This window comes from Ovis canadensis, chromosome 11 (genome assembly GCF_042477335.2).
Source record: "Ovis canadensis isolate MfBH-ARS-UI-01 breed Bighorn chromosome 11, ARS-UI_OviCan_v2, whole genome shotgun sequence".
NCBI lineage: Eukaryota > Metazoa > Chordata > Mammalia > Artiodactyla > Bovidae > Ovis > Ovis canadensis.
In genome coordinates, this window is record NC_091255.1 from 32,018,489 (window position 1) to 32,037,331 (window position 18,843).

The 18,843-nt window shown below is 44.1% G+C and overlaps 1 long non-coding RNA gene across 1 annotated transcript; it reads left to right on the forward strand.

Annotated features, from left to right (window-relative positions):
- Positions 1 to 1,743: 1,743 nt before the first annotated feature.
- On the forward strand, positions 1,744 to 18,565 carry LOC138447362 (uncharacterized). The gene is made up of 5 exons (XR_011259807.1): positions 1,744 to 1,901; positions 4,561 to 4,661; positions 14,658 to 14,747; positions 16,178 to 16,281; positions 16,954 to 18,565. It is a non-coding gene; the product is annotated as an uncharacterized lncRNA (long non-coding RNA).
- The last annotated feature ends 278 nt before the right edge of the window (positions 18,566 to 18,843 follow it).

The window sequence follows — 18,843 nt, forward strand, 5'->3', positions numbered from 1 at the left end:
ACTTAGAACAGTGTGTTAAAAAGCAGAGATATCACTTTGCTGACAAAGGTTCACATAGTCAAAGCTGTGGTTTTTCCAGTAGTCATGTGCGGGTGTGAGAATTGGACCATAGAGAAAGCTGAGCACCAAAGAATTGATGCTTTTGAATTGTGTTGTCGGTGAATACTCTTGAGAGTCCCTTGGACACCAAGGAAATCAAGCTGAAGGGAGATAGACTCCAGGTTAGACATTTGCAACTGGCCTCCTTTTTCCATTTCAGGAGGCATGAAGAATTGGGCTTCAAGCCGGATAGTTAACAAATGTTAGCATTTCCTGAGACAAGAGATAGATGGGCTCCAGTTAAGGCATTCACAATTAGCCTCCTGTTTGACCTCCAAAATGGATGTAACAACAGAAACAGGGTAAATAGCCAGTGTTTGTCTCTTGTAAACACGTTAAGGTAGTAGTCATAGCAAGGACAAAGAGGGGCAAAACCCTGTTTGAGTAAAGGATTAAGGGCTCTCCACTCCTCCCTCTTTTGGGACAAGGGAGACACAATACACGTGCAGAAAGATTCCCTGTAGGTAAAAAGTCAAATGATAATGCCAGGCGATCAGGAGTTTTGCTCCTCCCAGAAGCCTTCACTTCAAGATCCATCTTGGCAGAGGAGTTCGTGCACACCCAGAAGAGGATCCCAGGGGAAAAGAAGCCAGCTAATTGGCCTGAAGGAAGACAAAGGCCCGGAAGAACTGAGCTGTATAAATAACTTAACAGCCTCTTTAAGGTGCTCTTCCTCACTCCTAAGGGTATGGAGGGGACATCCATGTCCTTTCTCTCCGGGTGTGCATCTTTGTCTTGCTTCTGTCTTAACAAATTGTGTCTCCACGTGCTCTCCCACTTGTTGTTCTGCTGTGTCTCTAGAAATAAACTTTGTACCTGCATTTACAGTTTTGCCTCCATGATAAATGCATTTTTCACTGGGGACAAAGATCCAGGGGAAAATAGCTTCTAGCCTCTAACCCTGGCTAGGATTCTTGCTCTTCATCCAGGCTCAATTCAGTCGCTCAGTCTTGTCAGACTCTTGCAACCCCAGGGACTGCAGCATGCCGCTTCCCTGTGCATCACCAACTCCCAGAGCTTGCTCAAACTCATGTCCACTGAGTTGGTGATGTCATCTAACCATTCAGGCTACCCAGGTTCAATTCCAGGGCAGAAAATTAAGATCACACTTTACACCACTGCTCATTACTGCCTCGCCATTGATCAAAATGAGTCAATTCCTAAAGGAAATCAACCCTGAATATTCACTGGAAGGACTATTGCTGAAGCTGAAGCTGAAGCTGCAATATTTTGGCCACCTGATGCGAAAAGCCTGATTCATTGGAAAAGATCCTGATGCTGGGAAAGATTGAAAGCAAAAGGAGAAGGGAGCGGCAGAGGATGAGATGGTTAGAGGGCATCACCAACTCAATGGAAACGAATTTGAGTAAACTCCAAGAAATAGTGGGAGACAGAGGAGCCTGGCCTGTTGCAGGCCATGGGGTCACAAAGAGCCAGACACGACTTTGCCACTGAGCAACAACAACACACACCTAAGGGAGTGTAGTAGCTCTTAGTACTTCTGAGCCAGGGTCGCTCCCATAGTCCCTCCACCTCTGCTTCTAGAGTCCCAAGGGTGCAATATGCCTCCCAGCAAAGGCAGTTCAATCAGGCAACCATTCATTATGTACTCAACCACCAACTGCGGAGAGGTTACCCTGTGCCAGGCACTGCAGATGTGAAAATAGACCAGGCCTGCTCTCAAGGAGCCCCGAGGTCTCTGCTGAAGTGCAAAAGAGGGACACAGTTTTGATCCTGTGTGCACTGTTTAAAACGAAATAAAAACAACTTCGAAAACAATCGCAGACCAGTGGAAGAGACAAGTGAGTAATCAGAGCCTTGTGAACAGGGAGGGTTCGCGCGGAGCCCAAAGCGTGGGCTTTAAGGGAAGGGCGCAGAGCTCGGTCAAGGGCGTTTCGTGAAGGCGGGGCCGGCGGATGCCAACTCCCCTTTGGTTCGCTTAACCCTCTAATCCACCCCCACCCCCCGGGTTCCTTCAGATCCCCGCTTCCTCTGGCTCCTTGTCCCCGCCCGCCCACCCCCAGGGCCCGGCACCCTTCGCCCCGCGCCTTGGCCTCTCCCAGTTCCCTTCCGCCTCAGCCGCGTCCTCAAGTTCCTCCAGGCCGTTAAGCTCGGTTTTCCCCGCAGGCCGCACCGCGCTGCGTCGGGCGAAGGCCTCGGGTTCTCCCCGGCCTTCGCCCACCCTCGCCGCCCCGCCCGGGACCAGAAGGCCAGCAAGGCCGCAGACCACTGCCCGCATTTCTCCGCCCCAAGGCTGCCCGCTCCTCGCCGCTGGGACGGGGCTGCGGCCGCCCGCGTCTTTGGTCCCCAGCGCATCTCTGCCGGGGGCGGGTGGGTAGCGAGACGGAACTCACTCGAGGAAGGGCCTGGGAACCTGCCGCTGAGACAGCGCCCAGAAAAGATGAGCTACTGTTGCTTTTCTCTGAAATCCTCTCCTACCTGCCCTGCTTCATTAGGCTTAATTAAACTGCTCAGTCTGGGAGCTGGAGGGCAGTTCCCATTAGTCCGCGTTCAAGACGTTGTCCTCTGCTAATATTAAACAGCTGATCTAAGTGTTTATCACTGCCAGGCGCTGTGTCTGGGGCTTCAAAGACGTTCTCTCTTCTTCACAAGCACCGAATGAGATGGGGACTGTGATTGCCCCATTTTAGAGAGGAGGAAGACTAGAAATTCTGCAGAAGTTGCAGCAGTAAGTTAGTGATGGGGCCAGAGCTGGAACCCCGGACTATCTGGCTCTCAGGCATCTATTTACCTCCACTGTGTGCTGTCCCCACAGCGCCTCTCCAGAGCTTCTGAGCAAGGGTCTTGGAGCAAAGTGGGTTTGCGGCCCTTGAGGAATGGAAGTAAATTGTGCACATTGGGTAGTTTTTGTTTTTAAGTACCTTCAACTCAAAACACATCTTTTTTTAATTGTTTAAGGCAGTTTGAATTGGATGTTACAATTGAACGTGTCCTTATTGAGACCAAATTTACATAAAGCTATTTGACCATTTTAAAGTCTGCAATTCAGTTTTTATGATATTCACAATATTGTACATCCATTACCAGAACATTTTCATCACCCCCAAGAGAAACCTCATAACCCTTAAGCAGTCACACCTCACCTCCCTCTGCCCCTAGCCCCAGGCAACCAGTAATATACTTTCCATCTCGATGGATTTGCCTATTCTGGAAATTTCATATAAATGGAATCATACAATATGTGACCTTTTGTGTCCAGTATCTTTCTTTTAGGGTAATGTTTTCAACATTTATCCATGTTGCAGCAGGTATCAATACTTCATTCCTTCTTATGACTGAATAATAATATTCCACTATATGGATATATCACATTTTACTAACCCATTCATCAGTTGGACATCTGGGTTGTTTCTGTGTTTTGGCTATTGTGAGTAGTACTGAACTATTCCTGCACAAGATTTTGTCTGAATATCTATTTTCAGTTCCATTAAAGTCGAGATGCAATGATAAAGACATAAAGTCTCTTAATAATTGCATAGCATTCTTCTGGAAAATGTACTGTAATGAAACTGACTGGGTCTCTACCAACAGGCACCCGTTTGTAGTTTGTCTTTACTGTGAACAGGGGTGGGATCCACATCTGGTCCACACAGATGCTACAATTTAAGTGTTCTTATCCCTGCTGCCCTGGGGTACAGTGGGAAGTAGAAGGGTCATGAGTAGATGGGATTTAACTCTTTGTTTTTAAAAATATTACATATTTATTTAGTTGGGACTTCCCAGGTGGCACTAGTGGTAAAGAACCCACCTGCCAATGCAGGAGACATAAGAGACAGGGGTTCCATCCCTGGTTTGGGAAGATCTCCTGGAGGAGGGCATGGCAACCCAATTCTCCAGTATTCTTGCCTGGAGAATCACATGGACAGAGGAGCCTGGTGGGCTACAGTCCATGGGAGTCACAAAGACACACTACTGAAGCGACTTAGCACAGCACGGCGTTTATTTAGTCATTTATTTGGTTCCACGTGGTCTTAGTTGTGGCATGTGGGATGGGAGTTCCCTGACCAGGAGTGGAACCCGGGTTCCCTGCATTGGGAGTGTGGTGTCTTAGTCACTGAACCACCAGGGAAGTCCCTCAACTCATTCTTTCTGGAGGAGGTATTGAGAGAGTGTCTGAACTTGCCTACAGATGACCTTGGCTTGACCTCCCTGATGGCAGTGCTTACAGCAGCAGCTCTCAAACCTCACTGTGCACATAGATCACCTGGGGAACTTGTTACAGAGCAGGTTCCTGAGCTGAACCCCAGAGGATCTGCTTCAGTAGGAGGAGGGCTCTGAGAATCTGCTTTTTTTAATAACATTTTTTGTATTTTTTAACTTTTATTGGGGTATAAAATACCCCAATGTTACAAATCACAGTTGATCTACAATGTTGTGATAGTTTCAGGTATATAGCAAAGCGAATCAATTGTACCTATACACATACCCACTCTCTTTTAGATTCTGAGAATCTGCATTTTTAACAAGCATCCCAGCTGATTCGCATGTAGCTGGCTGGTAGACCACACCTGGAGAAATACTGACAGTAGAAGAGGAAGGAGGTAGGTAAATAGTGTTCACTTGAGAAACAGGGGAGGCTGTTGGGGGGCAGATAGGGACGGAAATTAACCAGCCTTCTTCAGTCACCCCAGGGCTCCAATGTGCTTTGTGTTAGGACAGAACTAACAAATCTATCCAGTGGCCTTCATTCTCCAAAATGATCCAGGAATTCTGATGGTCACGTAGGTCCAGGAATTCTGATGGTCACGTAGACCCAGTCTATCTCTAACCTGTCGTTTCCTCTCTTGTGCTCAGCTAGGAGCATAGGGATACACAGAAACATCTCACACGTTCACTGGGGCTTTAAAAACATCATGGGGTCAGGCTGGGAAAGATGGGAGTGCCCCCATGGACACCAGCAGAGATAACCGAGGTTAGGGATGCTGCTGGAAAGTGGGAGGACACCTCCGCACCTCAGTGAGGGGATGGAATGCAACAGGAACTCTAATGAGTGAAACATAAATGGGTCTAACCACTCAGAAAAACAATTTGACCCAATAACTCCACTTCAGGGTATATATTCCATAAAAAGTCATGTGCTTAAACTCCAGGAAACATAAATATCCAGGATGTTCTCGGCAGAATTTCCAAAAGAGCAAAGAAAAAAAACACTTGAAAGAATCCAAATGTCCTTGGACAAAAGAATGGACGTATTAATTGTGGCATAGTCACACAGTGGAACACTATGCATATTTCAGACGAGTGAACTGTACACACATCAGCGTGGATGAGTCTTGGAAACATAATAAATGAAAACAGTCATCAGGAAAAAAAGGCATTCTTGTTAAATTAAAAAATAAGCAAAACTACGCAATTCATTGGGGATTTACGTGTGGGTAAATATAAAGGAAAGCAAAAGACTGTGGGATGGGCTTCTCTGAGGCTCCAGTGGTTAAGAACCTGCCTGCTGATGCAGAGGAAACGGGTTTGATCTCTAGGCCGAGAAGATACCACTTGCCAAAGGGCAACTAAGCCCTTGTCCCACGACTACTGAAGCCCGTGACCTAGAGCCTGTGTTCCTCCAAGAAAAGTCACCGCAACTAGAGCAAGCCCGTGTGCAGCCGTGGAGACCCAGTGCAGCCTAAAGTAAATAAGTAAAAAGATCACAGGATAAATTCAGATTAGTGGTCACCTCTGGGCAAGGTAGGGGATGAGAGCTTTGAATAACGGTGGTGTATTCTAGCTCTTAAGTTGGATGGCGAGTTCACAGGTGTTTGTTTTATTATTATGCATATGACTCTATATGGGCTTCCCAGGCGGCACTAGTGGTAAAGAACCTGCCCGCCAATACAGGAAACATAAGAGACATTGGTTCGATCCCTGGGTCGGGAAGAACCCCTGGAGGAGGGCATAGCAACTTATGCCAGTGCTCTTGCCAGGAGAATCCCATGGAGAGAGGAGCCTGACGGGCTACAGTCCATAGCGTTGTAAAGAGTCAAACACAACTGAAGCGACTTAGCATATATAACTCTATAATATATATTCTTTTGGCTATATTAAACATCTTTAAATTTTTAAAATGAAGAGAGAGAAAGATGAAATCCTCTAGCCGCTACTGTGTTCTCTTAAGGTTATTTAATTCTTGGATCCCCCCCCATCTCTCCTCCGACAGGCACTGTAGACCAGAAAGCAAGATCTCAGGCCTAAAGAGACCACACAGGAACGTAGCTCAAACCGACTTCCATCTCAGCATTCGGAGCAGGGCAAGCCCCTGTTCTGCCCCTTCCCAGTCTGTTTCTCATAGACTGTGTCTATCACTAAGTAATGGCTTTTTTTTTTTAGGCTTGGTCAGGCTAACTCCATGCTTAGCTAATAGGGCATTTTTTTCTCTGCTAACAGCAGGACTTGGGACACTTGGGACATTGTTCTCCTAAACAAGCAAGCCAGCCTACCACCTACTTTTCTTATCTGAATGCATCCCTAGCAGTCACTCCGTTGAATCTGCCGGTTTCACATCTGTCTGCTTCTCCAGGCTTCCTTTTGCATCCCTGATGAGGCGCTTTCTCTCTTCCTTTCTTCCCTGCTTGTGAGCTCAGCACATCTGGAGCTCTCCAAGGCCTTGATTGTTCTCCTCTTGCCATGTTTCCTAATTCAAGACCACTCATCCGTCAGAAGAGGGCAGAGCTCCTGAGACAAAGTTTTGCCTTGAACAAAGCAGTTGAATGGGTTAGGTGGGTTTCAATGTCCCATCTTCCTCCTACCTGACTGTGTGGCCTGGGGTAGGCCTCTTATCTTCACAGATCCTATTGGTTTGCCTGTAAGATACAGTTGTTGTTGTTGGTTTCGCTGCACAGCATGTGGCATCTTAGTTCCCTGACTAGGGATTGAACCTTGCCCCCTGTGTGGGAAGTGTGAAATTTTAACCACTGGACCATGAGGGAAGTCCTCAAAGATTTTCTTCTTCTTTTTTTTTAAAAATTCCTTAGTTGACTGCACTAGGTCTTAGTTTTGGGGCTTCCCAGGTGGCGCTAGTGGTAAAGAACCTGCCTTCCCATGCAGGAGACATAGGAGATACAGGTTCGGTCTCTGGGTAGGGATGATCCCCTGGAGGAGGGCGTGACAATCCATACCAGGATTCTTGCCTGGAGAATCTCAGGGAAAGACAAGCCTGGCGGGCTACGGTCCATAGGGTCGTATAGAGTCAGACACGACTGAAGCAACTTAGCAACAGCAGCAGGCCTTAATTGCAACACAAAGGATCTTTCAGTCATAGCATGGGAATTCTTCCTTGCAGCATGTGGGATCTAATTCCCTTCCCTGGGATCAAACCCATGCCCCCCTGCACTGGGAGCTCAGAGTCTCAGCTGTCGGACTAGGGAAGTCCAAGAGAGGCTTGTCTTTGGGGATGCTGATAATGTGTGAGAACCATTAAAAGATGGAAAGGATGTTAAAGTCCATCTAGTTTCACCCACTTGTCTTCGATGAAAAAACTAAGCTGAAGGAGGAGACCTGGATGGACTGGGGACATTTGATCGGCAGGTACCTAGAACCCAGGCCTTGCACCTCTCCATTACCTTGCCTCCCTGATCCTTGCTGAGACACAGAGGTGAGGCAGGAGGGACCTAAAGCCAGTTGCCTAGCCCTGCCCCAGCTCCACCCAAGGTCCAGGTGTTCAACCTTAGAAGATGTTGCTTTTCAAACTACTGACACTATCTGGGGGCGGGAAGAGCTTGCCTCAGCTGTCAGCTGGTCCATTGCACAACTTGGCAAGTTGAGGCCTGAGACTTTCCTTCCCACACCAGGCTCAGCTGTAGGACAGGTCAGGTTGTAGGGAACAACAAAAGAGTTGGGGACTTCCCTGGTGGCCCAGTGGTTAAGACTCCACCCTCCCAGTGCAGAGGGCCTGGGTTCAATCTCTGGTCCAGGAACTAGATCCCACATGTTGCAACTAAGAGTCTGAAGGCCACAACTAAGACGAGTTGCAGCCAAAAAAAAAAAAATGTGAACACTACCCCTACCTTTCCCTCAGATCGTACTCCCCACTCCCTGCAGGGGTCGTGGTACATTGAGGGTAAAAGAGACCCGAGGAGAGGAAACAAGAGTGGGGAAAGCAAGCTCTCTGTGAGAGCTAAAGGGGGCAGATCTAGTCCTCCTCCTCACCCCTAAATGGGTCTTCTATTTGGGGGAGGAAATTTGTGGACAAGGTAGAAAGGAAGAGGAAGCTTTTGGCCTGGTCCTGCTTTCACTCCATGAGCTGAGAATTTATCTTCAAAATGGAGAAAGGTAAGACATTCTCCATTTCAAAATGGAAAAAGAGGTGAGACAGAGAGCTGAGTTGGTCTGTGAGGCTGCCAGCGTGGATTCTAATGGAGGCCGTGGAAACTGGACCTGATGCAAAGATGTCTGGAGTCCCAGTTTGATCCCCTGACTCATGAGGCAGCAAACATGGAGGCCAGGATTGTGCACAACCTCTCCAACCTCTGGACTCACACAGGCTGCCATACTTCAGCCTCCGTCTGAAACAGAGGCCCTATTCAGGAATTTCAGCAAAGGCACTCAGCAATCCAACTAGAGGTTGTTTTTTCTCTTCTTTTTTTTAAAAAATTATTCAGCTGTCATACATGACTATAGCACAAAAGGGAGTTCTTTTTTCGTTTAAAATTACAGTATACACAGCAAGTCTGGGCTAGATCTTCCAATCTGAAGATCTAGAAAAAGTATTAACTTTTTCTGTGCTGTTCCTGTCTACAGTGCACAGAAGTCCTATAATTGAAGCCATGCCTTTCAGTCACTAGAGGAGTCTTTGTAGCTGCCAGAGACTTCAGCTCCCAAACTCGATTGTATTAGAACTGGAGCTCAGTTTTGGGGAAGTCTCCCATTTCCATAGATGATGTACAGTTTGAGGGTGGTGGTTTAGTTGCTAAGTCATATCTGACTCTTGCAACCCCATGGACTGTAACTCGTCAGGCTTCTCTGTCCATGGGATTTCCCAGGCAAGAATCCTGGAATGGGTTGCCATTTTCTTCTCCAGGGCATCTCCCCAATCCAGGGATCGAATCCACCTCTCCTGTGTTGCAAGCAGACTGTTTAATGCTGAGTTATCAGGTAAGCCCAAGTACAGTTTGGGGAAGACTTTTGTTGGGGTGCGGGTGGGGGCCACCAGTCCTCAGGCATTGATCCCCACAGGTTGAAGTGGCTCTGCCAACTGTTGCCATTCCAACCTGGCAACCTGGGACTCTGTCCCTGGATGGAGTGAGCGGCCGCAACCTCCCCGAGGACCCAGCCTTTCTGCTCTCAGTCTCACAGCTTTTTCCTTCTTTCCTTCCACCAGCCTGAGGGGAAATACTGATGTACGATGATTAAAATATTTTTTTTAAAGACTTATGATAGAGTAACGTATGGGTTTTCTCAAAAACACATGAAGTATCTAATGGCAGATATAATAATTTCATACTTTTGAGGTAGTGATAAATATAAACAATATTTCAACATATTGCAATAATCATCAAAAGATCTGAAAATAGCTCATTTCTCTGGTAATGAAGGCAATTTGTTGCCTACACTTATAATTGAAGGAAATGCTATTTTTCAAATACAGGTTAGTGAAAATAAAAAATGTAATCTTTTTCCCATCCAAGTTCAAGGGTCCCAGGTCATAAGAAACCTTGGTCAGAAGAAATTCATCTCTCCTCAATCCTTATTTCTGCTGCCAAAATCTTGGCTCTCTGTGCACCAATGCCAAATAGAAATGTGGAGACAGAGTTATGGAGCAAAAGGAAAGAAGTGGCTTTATGACTTTGCCAGGCAAAGGGGGAACACAGTAGGCTAGAGCCTCAAGAACTGTGACCCCCTTCCTGGTGAGTAGGGAAAGGTTACATAGTCAAGCAGGCATATGTGCAGTGACAGTTCTATTCTGCAAAATTTTAAAGGGTGGGGTTGCTGACAAGATTAGGATGTGTGCAGGGCCTTAGGAAAGACCCTGATGCTGGGAAAAATTGAGGGCAGGAGGAGGAGGGGGCGACAGAAGATGAGATGGTTGGATGGCATCACTGACTCAAAGGACATGAGTTTGAGCAAGCTCTGGGAGATAGCGAAGACAGGGAAGTCTGGCGTGCTGCAGTCCATGGGGTCTCAAACAGTCAGACATGACAACAACAACAAAGGGCCTTAGGTGGTCTAGTCTCCTAATTTTGATGAACCTTGGGGTTTCCCTGATAGCTCAGCTGGTAGAGAATCCATCTGCAATGCAGGAGACCCTGGTTTCATTCCTGGGTTTGCAAGATCTTCTGGAGAAGGGATAGGCTACCCACTTCAGTATTCTTGGGTTTCCCTGGTGGCTTAGCTGCTAAAGAGTCTGCCTGCAATGCGGGAGACCTGGGTTTGATCCCTGGATTGGGAAAATCCCCTGGAGAAGGGAATGGTTACCCACTCTAGTATTCTGGCCTGGAAAATTTCATGGACTGTAGAGTCCATGGGGTTGAAAAGAGTAGGACACAACTGAGCGACTTTCACTTCCTTTTCTGGTCCTTTAGTCTTGCCGCAGGTAGTTTCATTGCTTTTCCTTCTTTGATTAGCAACTGTTCTGCCCTTTGGAACTGAGAGAAGGTCACGGAGGCTAGAGTCTTGCCTATAAGCAATGGGGGACCAAAAGACTTCCATGCCCAGGAGTCCCACAGGGCCCTGCATGGCATCATTTCTTCAGAAGGAGTCACAAACGCTCCCTGAGACTAGTAGCGCAAGAGCTGTTAACTGCTTGATTGAAGGAGAAAGTACATGCATAGGTTAATATCTTAACAAAAATTTTCCATCTTTACTTTCATCAAGGTTTATTTACTCCTAGTTTACACACACTTCCCTGGTGGCTCAGATGGTTAAAAAGTCCACCTGCAATGCGGGATACTTGGGATTGATCCCTGGGTTGGAAAGATCCCCTGGAGGATGGCATGACAACCCACTCCAGTATTCTTGCCTAGAGAATTCCTATGGACAGAGGAACCTAGCAGTCTCCATGCAGTCCATGGGGGTCACAAAGAGTCAGACACGACTGAGCAGCTAACACACACATACCACACAGCACAGTTTTCACACAATCCGAATGTACCTGAGAGTCTCATTTCTTAACTCATAGGAAAAAGAGGAGTACATTTCAAAATGGGAAATGTTGCTATTAAGAAAACACATTTGTAATACCCAAGGTGTTTGCAGACAGCCTGAAATCAGAAAATTGGAAAGATTTAGTTAGTGTAGAAGCAAATAATTATATGTATTTTGATTTCTCTGAGCTAACAATATCTAATATTCATCACTATGACCCTATATTCTGAAGAAAAAGCTAAAGAATATATATTTGTTCATCTGTACTTTGGAAAGAAGGGATAAAGTATATTTAGCATAATATCAAAGCAAGATGGTTTTTTAAAAAATGTTACAAATAAAATAAAGTAGCACCTTAAAAAAAAAGATACCCTCAGCAAGTTTTTTGTTGTTACTGTTAGCATATGCATGGTGAAACCCTCCTCCTTTTTGCTGAAAAATCAGTCAACTCTCACCAATACTTACTTTCTGGGCATTTTTGTTTTTATTGTTGTTTTTTAATAGTAACCATCATAATGATAGTAAGATAGTATCTCCTGGTGCTCTTGATTTGCATTTCTCTAACAGTTATGATGTTGAGTGTATTTTCATGAGCTTGTTGGTCATTTGTATATTTTATTCAGAAAAATGCCTACTCAAGTCCTTTGCCCATTTTTTAATTGGGTTATTTGGGGTTTTTTGTTGTTGTCGTTGAGTGGTATATATTTTGGGATTATTTTATATCCATCTTTTCTGCATCCTGATATTTAAGGTGTGCCTACTATGAGAAGTATATGCTTCCTTGTTAATCCGTTTGAGAATCTTTTTCTTTTAACTGCAGTGTTTAGTCTAATTGTGATTGTTATTATAATTGTTATCCATTGTTCAGTCGCTAAGTCGTGTCTGACTCTTTGCAACTTCATGAGCTGCAGCAGGCCAGGCTTCCCTATCCTTCACTATCTCCTGGAGCTTGCTCAAACTCCTGTCCATTGAGTCGATGATGCCATCCAACATTTCATCCTCTGCTCTCCCCTTTTCCTCCTGCCCTCAATTTTCCCCAACATCAGCGTCTTTTCCAATGAGTCGGCTCTTTGAGTCAGGTGACCAAAGTATTGAAACTTCAGCTTCAGCATCAGTCCTTCCAATGAATACTCAGGGTTGATTTCCTTTAGGATTGACTGGTTTGATCTCCTTGCCGTCCAAGGGACTCTCATGAGTCTTCTCCAACACCACAGTTCAAAAGCATGAAGTGTTGCACTACAAATTATCCAAAACTTAACAGCTTAAAGAACAATAAACATTTATTGTCTTACACAGTTTCTGTAGGTTATAAATTTAGGAGGAGCTTAGCTGGGTGGTCCCATTAAAGGAAGTCTCAGGGTTATTTCATGACATCAAACATTCAAAGGGTAACATGTGGAAAGCTGATCCAAACTTAGAAAGGGGTATAACAATTGGCCAAGTCATAGAAAATAAGCCTGCTTTGAATCACAAATTATATGAAAGGCAGGCACTGATAATCTTTTACAAAGAAATAAAACATCTTAATTTTCAATGTTTCTAGTGTTTTAAATTAGTATACCAAGTAAACGTTAACTTTCCTTGTTTTTTTTTCATTTTCCTGAACAGTTATAATGGGCTTCCCTGGTAGCTCAGATGGTAAAGAATCTGCCTGCAGTGCAGGAGACCAGGGTTTGATCTCTGGGTCAGGAGGATTCCCTGGAGAAGGACATGGAAACCCACTTTAGTATTCTTGCCAGGAGAATCCTGTGGACAGAAGAGCCTGATGGGCTACAGTCTATGGGGTTGCAAACAGTTGGACATGACTGAGGACTGATGCTAAAGCTGAAACTCCAGTACTTTGGCCACCTCATGCAAAGAGTAGACTCATTGGAAAAGACCCTGATGCTGGGAGGGATTGGGGGCAGGAAGAGAAGGGGATGACAGAGGATGAGATGGCTGGATGGCATCACCGACTCAAAGGACATGAGTCTGAGTAAACTCTGGGAACTGGTGATGGACAGGGAGGCCTGGCTTGCTGCAATTCATGGGGTCGCAAAGAGTGGGACACGACTGAGCGACTGAACTGACTGAACTGACTGACTGAGCAACTAACACACACAAACAGTTATAACTGACAGTAGAGTTTTTAATGTTTTAATTAAACTAATTCAAGATCACAGAACAATGATACTTTTTCTCACTGACTATTAAGGTTGCTATGCATGATTTCAGCTTTCATAGTCATTTTTATGGTCCTGCTTTGCCATGCAAAGCAGAGATTGTATATATTTATTACTGGGATTTGGACTTACATAATCTTGGGAGCTGGTTAAGCAGTTTCTGGAAGGCTTTTGTCTTCCTGTCTGATGCTGGAGCTTGAAGTCCACAGAGCAGGCAGTTGGAAAGGGAAAATGGTTGTCATGTGAAGAAGAGCAAGACTAAGCTAGAACTTACAACATGAGCTGGAGCCCACTAGGACCTCTGAAGCCCATGTTGGTTCTTATTGCCTCAGATGTTGATGGTGTGGGCATTCTGCAGAAGCCAGGGCTCTTTGCACAGAACCAAATGCACACCCCTGGCCCAGGAGTCAGAGAAGCTCAAGGAAGAGTAAGGGGAAGGTGAAGCAGTTACACGCATGGCTCCTGCCTCTTGCTGATGAGGTGAGGCAGCCGGTAACCAGCAACACGCGTCAGCTACAAAATGGCTGCTGTTTCACTTCCACCCTCCAAATCTACTACAACTGGAAGCATACCAGAAAGGGAATTCTGGGAAATGCAATTCAGCCCAGCAAAGTTAATACATTTCAAAGCCATTGTACTTGCTGTATAGCTTAATGGTTATGGACTCAGGCCCTAGAGTCAGTCTTTCCAGGTTTGAATCACATGCAGTTCCTTTATTTCAAGCTGTGTGTTCGCGAGTAAATTACTTAGTTTTTCTATGCTTAGTTTCTTTGACTAAAAAATGAAGATACAGTAGTACTTACAAAATTTATGTGAGGTTTAAATGGGATCGTATAGAGACACTCTTGATATATTATCAGTAAGACTTGGCCCGTTGGAACAGTTCAATAAATACCAGGTTTTTGTTTTGTTTTTTTTTTCCTGATCTTAGGCAATTTATTTAATATTGTTCCCCTCAAAATATAGGATCTTAGTTCCCCAACCAGGGATTGAACCTGTGACCCCTGCAGTGGAAGGGCAGGGTCTTAACCACTGGACTGCCAGGGAAGTCCCTTGGGAAAATTATTTAATCTTTCAGAGTTTCAGTGTTTTTTGTCTGTAAAGTAGGGAACTTCCTTGGCCTATTTTAAGACTTCTATTGAGGATCAAATGAAATAACCAGGAGGGAGGGGATATGTAGATACCTATGGGTGATTCACGTTGATGTTTGTCAGACATCAACACAATATTGTAAAGCAATTATCCTTCAGTTAGACATTAAAAAACATTACATTACAATATATGTTCTTTAAATGTGAACAGAGGTGACGGTGATGACAAGCACCTTTCTTAGTTCCTTCTGGCCAGAGGACTGATGCCTACCCCAGTGATGAATCTAAAGCAAGCTGTTTGGTGAGTATTCATTAGAAAAGTGGTTCTCCAAGTGTGCCATTTTAATGTAAGATGTTACTAATAGGAGATGTTAGGTGGGAAGGGAGTGGCATAAGAAACTCTGTGCTATCTTCGCAGTTTTTCTGTAAATCCAAAACTATTCAAAGTTTTACCAAAAAAATTAGAACTTAAAAAAGAAATGGAAATAAAACTTAAAAGAAGAAAATGGTTTTCAAACTTTAGCAGGTATTAGAATCACCTGCAGGGCTTGTTGGAATATACCTTAAGGGGCCCTAATCCTTGAGCTCTGATTCAGTAGGTCTGGGGTGGGGCCAGAGAAATTGTGCTTCTAATCATCACAGCTGAGGCTGCTAATCTGTGGATCATACTTTGAGAACCACTGACATAAAGCTGAGACTATATGAATTTTCCTGTATTTCTCATGAACACAGACTTGCATTCATCATGACCTGTCATTTCTTGGCTCATTCTGGCTATGACATCAGCCAACATTTACTTGCCAGGCAAGAAGAAGGAGACAACTCATGACCTATTCAGTCACTCAGCAGAACAGTTAAACAAGGCCTGGAAAATCCTTTTTATCTTCCCCCTCTTTTCTCCAATCTCTTTAAGCCTCTAGGCTGTAGATCAAGCCATGCTTAAAAAAATACACACATATATGTATTCAGATATATAAGTTTCACTGATAGAAGAAGGTGCTGATGGAGGAGAATTAAGGAAAAGTAGAAAGAAGAAAAAAAATTACCAACTGCTTTCCCATCCAAAGGCAGCCACTTAATATTTAATTTTTGTACATTTACTTCTTGAATTTCATTTCAACTATATGTTATGAGGTTTATCTCTTTTTTATTTTTATTTTTATTAATATACATAGTTTATTAAAGTACAGTTGACTTACAAAGTTTCAGGTGCACAGCAAGGGTGGTTCAGTTATGCATATGCACATATATTATTTTTAAAATTATTTTCCGTTATAGGTTATTATGAGATTAGTAACTATAGTTTCCTGTGCTATTAAGTTTTTCTTTAAACATTGTTGTGATCAAAAAGCACATATATTTTTATATTCTGCTTTGTCACATATCATAAACATTTTGTATTATTATACAGTATTTATACAGTACTTGTATAATAATACAAACATTAAATGATTGCACAACACTGAAATTGTTCCCCTTTTTTCAAATACTCCAGATTTTGCAATTTTTCACTATTGTAAAAAGTAAAAGGAGGTTCAAATTTCACAGTTGCATGAACTCAAGTGCAGAAAAATACAACTTCCATTATTTTCCTATAACTGAACTAAATTTCTTTCTTAAACTCCAGTTTTCTAGAATAAAAACATAATCAATAATCATAATCATTTCTAGGTAAACCCCGTCATAATCAGAATCTTTCTACTCTTCTTGTTCTTCACCTCTCTGCTTCAGAAGGAATTATGCAAATATCACGATGGAGTAAATGATGAGGGGCCAACCTCTCCTTGATCTTCATCTGCTTTGTCCCATGGTGGCCTCCTATTCCAATATAACAGGTGAGCCCTCCCTTTCTCACTCATAGAAAGGGGGCAGTGGTGGTGGTGTGCCCATGGGAGTTGGGAAGGGTCCCCCTAGTATCCTGACAACCTGTTGATGTGTAACCACATCTTATCTGTCCATGTGACTTCTCCTAACCCAGCCAGGGGTCCCCACCACCCACCCCTGCCAGGAGTAGGGTGTAGAAGCTGGGAGAATGTGTTTCCAGTCCCAAGCCTAGACACCCAAAGCTGTCATTTCAACTCCATGGTGTCTGCACCATAACAGAGGGAGATTTGCCTAATAAGGCTTGTGTTGCCTGCCTAAACCTTGCCTCAGAAACAATAAAAGAGGTTTACTGAACTTCAGGTGGGGTCAGATACACAGTTCCTGCTGTTCTGTCTCCTCTTCAAACTCTCCACCTGCCTTTCCTCTCTAAATAGGTCTTATTTTCTCTAACGTGGAGGTGGGGAAGATTGTTTTTCACTGTAGTTTTGACATGACTCTTCCTTCATCTTTTGGTTTATACTTGAGTTTAAAAGCCAGCTCCCCACCCGACACTGTGCAGCTTGCGGGATCTTAGTTCCCAGACCAGAGATTGAACCTGGGCCTACGGCAGTGAAAGCAGTGAGTTCTAACCACTGGATCACCAGGAGCCAATATGTTATGGACTCTTTTTTTTTTTTTTCTAGGTGTCCTCAAGTGAAACTTGAGAAGTGGAGGGGCAGAGGGAGGTGAGGATGAAAAAAAAAAAATGGAGGGATGGTGATCTTGGACTAAAAGGGATTTTGGGGAAGGGAAAGAACACACCAGGTTATGCTCTTAAACTATCATCCTGCCTCATGATAATGCTGCAAAAATACTGGGGCAGCATCGCGGCACCTTTGACAGACAGGGTGGAGGAAGTGTGAATGAAGGCCTGAGGTCATTAAGGAAGACAAGGGGAGGTTCTGGAGAATGAGGGTGGAGAGAAAGATATAAACCTGTGGTCCACCCTTGGAACAATGGCAGTACCATCCAGGAAACTATGAGTAATTGCCTGCCCCTCCTCCCTCAGTGAGTAAAGATCGGGAGAAGGCTTTGACACGCTTAAGGTTGCCCTTTCCAACCCACAGGGCCAATGATGATTGCCCAAAACAACTAGTTTATTCAGACAGTCCCTGCTCCTCATAATCTGCCATTCACTTATCAATCAACCAATCTACACAAACCCTTTATGTGTATGTGATTTAGATGTTTTGGTTTTTGCTTTTTGTTTATTTGTTTTTTATTTCCTTTAAACATTGTCCCAGAATCGAAATTACTGGGTCAAAGGATAAAACTTGTGTAATTCCAATGTTAAATAATTCGATGTCTTAATACAAAAAGTGTAAAACTGTTAACTCGAAGGGGATCAGGCTTCAGACCCTGGCAGTAAAGAATAAATTGGTACGATCTTTCTGCAGGGAAATTTGTCAGCATGTCAATATATGTACCACAGTTTGACCTAGCACTCCACTTTTGGGAATTTATCTGAAAGAGATAATTAGATATACAGGATGTATGTGCCAGGAGGTTCACAGAAGCATACGTATAATAGTTAAAAGTAAACATGGTTTAAATATCTAACAATAAAGGATTGTTAATTTAAAAAAAAGTACATCCGTATGATCAAACATCATGCAGTCATTAAAAATCATGACAAGAATCAGTATTGACTGAGAAGAAAAATATATTCAAGATACAGTGCGCAGTGAAAAAAGGTTAGAAAAAAAATCTTACATAGTGTCATCCCTTTTAAATGTATATTGTGTTGTTGTTGTGTAGTTCCTTAGTCATGTCCGACTCTTTTGCAGCCCCATGGACTGTAGCCCACCAGGCTCCTCCGTCCATGGAATTTTCCAGGCAAGAGTACTGGAGTGTGTTGCCATTGCCTTCTCCAGGGGCTCTTGTTCACCCTGGGATTGAAAGCAAGTCTCCTGCATTGCAGGAACCACCAGGGAAGCTCCTCACATTGTGTGCTGCTGCTGCTAAGTCGCTTCAGTCGTGTCCGACTCTGTGCGACCCCATAGACGGCAGCCAACCAGGCTCTCCCGTCTCTGGGATTCTCCAGGCAAGAACACTGGAGTGGGTTGCCATTTCCTTCTCCAATGCATGAAAATGAAAAGTGAAAGGGAAGTTGCTCAGTCGTGTCCGACTCTTCGCAACCCCGTGGACTGCAGCCCACCAGGCTCCTCTGTCCGTGGGATTTTCCAGGCAAGAGTACTGGAGTGGGGTGCCATTGTGTAGATGCATAAAATAAAAGACCAGAAGGAAACACACCAACATATTAGTAGTGGTTATTACTAGGAGGCAAAATTATTTTCTTTTCTTGGTTATTCTTTTCCATATATTTCACCTTATATTACATTACTTTTAAAATCAAGGGAAATAAACACTGAAAGGTAGCATACATAATTAGGCCACTTGGAATGTTATTTCATACAATTTAATTTGCTATTCACATAATGACCTATCTGCACTGGAATCTATCTGCACTAATTTCTTGGGCTTCATACTATTTTTTTTTGTCCATGTCCCATGGCATGTGGATCTTAGTTCCC